The 7003-nt window shown below is 36.0% G+C and overlaps 1 protein-coding gene across 1 annotated transcript in view; it reads left to right on the forward strand.

Moving 5' to 3' along the window:
- The first annotated feature begins 1610 nt into the window (after positions 1–1610).
- LOC108747692 (paired box protein Pax-6-like) overlaps positions 1611–7003 on the forward strand; it is a 116681-nt gene continuing 111288 nt past the window's right edge. Inside the window, exon 1 of the mRNA XM_018485336.1 lies at positions 1611–1657. The gene's annotated coding sequence lies outside the window, so the exon portion shown is untranslated. The remainder of the gene's footprint in view (positions 1658–7003) is intronic.

Genomic DNA, 7003 nt, shown 5'->3' on the forward strand with positions numbered 1-7003 from the left:
TATATATATATATAATTATATTCAAAATATGTAGATTTTATATATACATATTTGTATAGCATATATGTAAAATAAATTTGAAATGTCATGTGAAATTTGTATTAAAAATTAGATTTCAAAATTTTGAACATGAGAGATTGAAAATATAAGATATTTACATTAAAACCAGTAATTAATAGATAATATAATAATAGGTACATTAAATAATAATAAATATTTTAATTTTATCAGAATTGTTAATAAGTGATTTTAAACATCAAAAATTTGTTTCCAATAACAATCACTTGGCATTCTATGATTAATTATAAAATCGTCAAAGAATATATACTTTTAAAATATTATTTAATTATTTAGAAACAGTCAACGTATATATTTGTATGAACTGTTGCACCTGTTGAAATATGTAAAAACAATCGGGTAAGCACGTGGAAATATCAAAGCAAAATTGAACACGTGCGTGTCCCTTTCATAAATAAGTAATGACCGACCAACCGAGAGATTGTTACTGAGATTTTCCTTTCTAATTGGAACGAAACGAAGTTCCCGCACGGAATGGCGGAGATTAACCGACCGCAAGAGCGCACGTGCACTTAAACAGCCGCTAATTGCTAAACCGACAGAGGCGGGATCGCCGTTAAGCGCCTCATTCCGAGTTTCCCCGTTTTAACAGGGAAAGTATATTTTTTACAAAAGCAGATAATTATTAACCCCCTCATTATCAGGGAGGATGGATGTTAGAGGTATACATATTCTGATATTAAAAGACTAATATAAAACTTTATCTTGCTATGAAAAAAAACATACAAAAAAGTGACATAGTTACACAAGAATTTTTTCATTATAATATATTTAATAAGAATCTTTCTACAAATTGTGTGATAACAGATAAAGAAAAATTTAATACTTCAGCACGCAATTTTATACAATAGATAGAAATCTCAAAATATTTTTTGAAGAACTTCAATATTAACCGGTATAAGATCCGTATTAAATTCTATTTTTATCAAAATTATTTTTTATTAATTTTCCTCTATAAATACAGCCATATTTATAGTGTAACATTGTTCTTAAGATATAATCATAGTTGCAGATACATATAAACAGCAACAACTGTATATTTTAAAACATGATTTCGTGACACAGAGAAATGTCAGTATTGACTAATATATATAAGATTTGTAAGTTTTTTTCTTATCAAAATTATTTACTCTTCTTTATATTTTTAAAGAAATATTGTTTCTTTCAACGTATTCGCGATTGCATTTAATAAATACATGTAAATAGCAAAAAAATTTGATGTACTTCAAGATGTGTGATTTTGTATATAGAAACAATAGTATTAAATTATAAATTTAATACTAAAAAATTATAAATTACAAAATTATAAATTTTTTATAAATATAAAATCATAGGTTATTTATTTTTCTCTATATTTATAAAGAAATCTTCTTTTTAGGACGTATTCATGATTGCTTATATGCAAATATATGCAAATAGCCAAGTATCTGCGTATCTTTCGAAGACATACGCGCATCTTCATGTTGGCAGATATTCCGTAGCGACATTGACGTCGGCAAGTTCACGATACTTCGCAGAGACTAACACGACGAGCAGAAGGAAGCCGCGTAGGAAGCGAAACGGTCGAAGGAGGCGGATGGTAAGACAGGATAAGCAGATATTAACCGAGTTTACGGTGGCGACGGGTGGCGGGTGGTGGGTGGCTTTGGGGGTGGGAAGGAGGAAAAGGACACTGCGTAGCAACCAGAAGGGTTTGCTCGCGGCTTTCCTTCCGCCGGTTTCCTCCACACTCTCGTGTTGCGAGGCTAAGATGGAGACGAGAAACGCGCGTCTTAGCCGCCGTCGCCGTTTCTCGCCCTCGGAAACAGGGAACCGGGCTTCTCTTATCTCGAGTCTGCAAGACTGCCTCCGGTAATACCGTGCGCCGCTCGAAACCCTTACGAGCGACGAGAACCCCGTGAAATATCGCTAAACGGCTTGGTACCCTTTTCCCACCCACCTCTTCCACTTCGATCTTCCACAAGCGATGATCATCCACTCCCGCCTTTTCGAATACTTTACGTCTACGACCACCCCTCCGCACGTGCACCTTCTCCTATGATAGGAGGATGATATTCACTCTCACCGGCGAGATAATATTGCGTCAATGACAATGGACGTCACACGATTGTCAGCTGTCAGTCCTAGTATAGACTGTGTTCCAAAATTTACTGCCAGTATATTGAAAATCTATAGTTTACGTTACGTGCATTATAGATTTTTAGTACTGGCAGTAAATTTTAAAATGTAGCCATAGCTTCCTCTCGTTCAATGATAATTATATCAGTACTTGCAATCAGTAAATTCATAAATATCACACAATAAAGTGCACAATAAAGAAAGTTACATTCTTTTATAAAGAAAGATTCTATTTTCGTCCTTTTATGTTCCGAAATCTAATTCATTAATACTTAATTTTTCCGCAATATAATTTTACAATCAAATTTAATTATTCATGATTCGGTAACGATACGTTAAAATATGTTTCGCTTTGTTTCTCAACTTTTTAACAATTTTTAACTCTTGCCTTTTAGCGTTATATACCTATAGCTGTTGATTATACCTTCACGAATCTTAAGCTTTTCGGAATTTAGATTTACTGACACGAGCATCTTCGCGTGGGACACGAAAATGGGTAACAAGAAAACGTCGAGGAAACGAACGAGCGCGCTTCATTATACGCGACGCCGACACGCTTCGTTTGTCCCCGGAAGTTGTGCTTCAGGAGGGGTGACGTCGACACGAGGGCCGAGGAGGAGGAGGGTGAGATGCGAGGAAGAGGTAGAACAGAAGGGAGAGTGAGGTGTAAATGGGAAGCCGGGGCAGAGGGGTGGCTTGAATTAATACAATCACGCGGGGGTGGCTCACCACTCGCAGTCCGTGGTAAAGAGGGTGAGAAGCAACGAGAGATAACCACCCCTTTGCTTGTCATCGAAATTATACGCTGCCAACACTCGACCTCGTTTACCATGTCGACTTTCTCTCCTCCTCCTTTACGCGATCCGTCTTGCTTATGCTTCGACTTTCCCTTCATAGATAATTATATCAAATTTTCGATAGTTCAAAATACTTGTAGGTATATTAAGACATCAAATTATATTTGGAAATTAAAGGTCAAGTGCGTCAGTAACAAACATGCTTAGCAATATCAGTGATGTTTCATTATGATAATAAATTTTTGTCTTTAATTTTTTTATGCTTTTAACTAGTTATATCGCGATCATGTTGGAATCGTGACGTCGCAAGCGAAAAATGACACGTTAAAGTTTCTTACATTTGTAAATAAAAAGAGAATTTAGATAAAACAAAATAATAATATTGTTTTAAAACACTCGTAAAAAAGTAAGCAGAAGCTATCCTTACTCCTCTAACAGTCAGTATAAAATAGGCGTAAAAGCATGTGAAATAAAAAAAACAAAGCCTCTATTTCACGTGCTTTTCATGATTATTTATTGACAATCAAGGAAAGTGAAGCTCATTTTTATAAGTGTTTTAAAACAATCTCATTATTTTATTTTATCCAAATTTTTCGAAATCGTTTCAAGTGACATGCAAGAAATTCCAACGTGTCATTTCTTGCTTATGTCATCACGATTCTAATATACCGCGGCGACTAATCAGAAGTTTTAAAATTCCGATTTTGTGGGTTTTAATTATATATTCATAGGACAAAATTTTAAATTATAAAAAATTAAGAAAATGAAAATACAACCATCCTTGGGAAAAAAGTTAAAATATTACTTTTTGAAAAGGAGTGACAATTTTCACACTTTTTAGAGTAAATTTTTATTTCAAAAGAGTAAAGTCTCACTTTTTTTTTTCAAGAGTGGTTGCATTTTTATTCTCTTGGAGTGAGATTTCACTGCAAAAAATTTAAAGTGTACCTCATTACTATTTTGGAAAAATTATGTGGCTTGACGTATATCATCGGAGCATCGAAAATGCGCTTACTTTGTGGAAACCGAGCGAGTGCGAAAGAAACATTTCATTCCCCGTGGGAGTGCGCGCGGAATCGGGTTACGGGGGTTTTTAATAAAATCAGACGCCCGCCGAGGCGTGTCAAATGGAAATATGCACGTTCGGCCGAGAGATTTTGCGGGCGGGGGTGAGGCCTGCTCCGTTTGTAAAACGGGGGTGCGACTCGATAACGATGGAATTCATCCATCCATTCATCCATCCTACCGCGCGGAGGTGGGTACACTACGGCGCGGAGAGAACGACGAAAAGAAAATTTTTTTTCTTCCTTCATATCCTTCCGCTTCCATGGGCCTGTATCGTAATCAAGAAGACATGGAGCGAATTAGCAATTCGGTTTCGCGCGAGATTTCTCCCCGGACAGTTTACGTCCGAGGAAAATTTTTCGCGAAAGTATTGGTGCACCGCACCTGTCTACTCATAGATATTTAGTAAATATTCTTAAGCATTTTATTAAATATCCAAAAATATATCGTAATTTTTAAGTGTTCGCGCACGGAGAGAATTTTTTCTTAGAATTTACCCCGAAAATATATATAGTCGTGGGACAACATTTCGAAGAATTTTAATGTAAATCTCTTTCATTAATAAAACTACAATAAAATATAAAATAAGTTTGATCAATTTTACTGAAGTGCATGGTAAAAATATTTGAAATATTGTATTGTGCCACAGCTACCATATTTTTAGGGTAAATTTTAAATGAAAATTTTCTCGGTATCCTTTAATATTTATTACTTATATATTTTTAGTGACAATAAACAAGTCATACAATATAAACACAATAAATAATGATATCGTGATTACGTTAAATGAAGCAAAATTAAATCGTACGTGCGCATTTTGAAAAAAATCATATCTCCACCGTATTCTTACAATTTTTTTTTTTTAAAGAAATGCTTTTTATGTTTCCTTTAGCAGAACTTCTGTTAATAAGTTCTGCTAAAGGAAACATAAAAAGCATTTCTTTAAACAAAAATTAGTTACACATTTCTGTATTTGCAAAACAAACATTTATATTTTGCTTTTCCCGCCCTTCATCTCCAGAGATATGCTCTGTCCCAAGAGAATTCTGGTTCTTTATTTTGTAGAAATGTGGCTATTTTGATAAGAATTAATCATATTACCCTGCTTCGTTTAACTCTGTCGAAAGCTTGACGATGATACGAGTTCGGTGCTATCATCAAAACGGATGTCTTGGTTGGATAAGAGTTAAAAAGCTTTTTCACTTCTCAAAAGTATCACCTTTCCGATTCTGCGATGGAGGACGGTAGGGTTCATCATGTGTCGAACTGTGTCACGGTGAAGCCGTGCGGAGTACATGGTACGAAGTCGATAAACGTGACAAATGCGAGATACAACCCGGACGCGGTGCCGAAGGAGGCGTCGAAGTTGCGCCGCGAACACTTATGGGACGCCGTTCGTTTTATGGGGCTTCTTATCGGCCTGCTGCCAGACCATAAACGCATTTTCGATGTATACAAGGCGACGCGTTTACCCGCTGGTAAGTCATGTTCTTTTTTTCTCTCTTTTTTTCTACGGAGTATCTTCAAGAAGTAAATACGCGGACTACGTGCGTATCGTGAAAAATAGGTTCGACTGAAAAGTAACGTAAATTATAATGAAAACTTAAATCGATATATTTGATTAACCTCTTCTCACGGACGAATTTTTCAAGTTTGGAGGTAAATAAAATTTTAGTACCACGCGATTGAAAAAAGAAATGACAAATATTATATCTGGCTGTGAATATTTATTTGCCATATTTAAAAAATTCAAAACTATTATAAAATTAGACGTACACACGTATAACGATTTATTCAACGATTTTATCAACTATTAATATTTGAGATTAATGGTTGATAAAATTGTTGAAAAATAAATGGAATAATGCTACGATTTTATATACACAAAATCATTAATCTCTATGTTTTAATATTTGTTATTGTATACAGAAAGTATATTTTTATATTAAAACAAACTGTTGTAAATTATTCGTATAACGAAATTAAATTTTTTACTTTTGAAGTAAAGGATCTTTGTGAAAAATTACACACGCGATACGTTTAATGGATTATATTATATTTATTATTTTTCAGAATTGTATGTTCTTTTGACTAATGCTTGTTAGCATTAATTTGTTAACGTTAATTAAATGTAGACAAAAAGAGACAATATTAACGAATATTTAAAAAAGCAAGATATTGCGAAATATCGAAAAATCATTAATCAAAATACCTTTGGACATCTATAATTATTTGATAGATATTTGATAGATTTAAGAATATTCCTCGTATTTTTGCTCCGTACTTTTACTACGTACATAAAATCGTAGAGAGATATGTAAGGGAAAACACGTAGAACAGGAAGATTGAACAATCGCGAGAACCGGGTTCTGGAGATTAGATATCCGGTGCCGAAAGCTCTTTGCTTTTGGACTTTTTCTCTTCCGACTATATAGAACTCGATCTCCGAGTTTCACGAAGCTCATCAGTCGCCACCGCCGTCGCACTCCTCCGTCTCTCTCCTTAGACATCGTGGCTCTCTTATCAGCGACTTGCAGGTTATCACTGGCGGTCGAAGGTTATGAATTAAAAGACGAAAAAAAGGCGGGAGGAGGGATAACAACCGCCATCATCTCGGCTTCGAGAGTGAAGTGTGATCGCGACAGAGAAAGGAGAGAGAGAGAGAGAGAGAGAGAGAGAGAGAGAGAGTGAGAGGGGGGGTGTGCAGAAAGGGGGACAAAGAGGGACAAAGACAGAGAGGGAGAAAGCCGTCTGTCGTCTTGTATATCTACCCTCGTACGGTGGAAATTTCGCTACGGGGGTGATTTTCTGCGGGGGATGGCCAGCCCCGTCCCCGCTTTAAACCTGATTGGATGCAGAGTTATCTCGCGCTGCGTTACTTCCGGATGATTGGTCGCTGCGGTCGTCATGACTACCTCACCGCCGCCGCCGCCGCCGCCGCCGCC

Source organism: Trachymyrmex septentrionalis, unplaced genomic scaffold (assembly GCF_001594115.1).
Source record: "Trachymyrmex septentrionalis isolate Tsep2-gDNA-1 unplaced genomic scaffold, Tsep1.0 scaffold20, whole genome shotgun sequence".
Lineage (NCBI taxonomy): Eukaryota > Metazoa > Arthropoda > Insecta > Hymenoptera > Formicidae > Trachymyrmex > Trachymyrmex septentrionalis.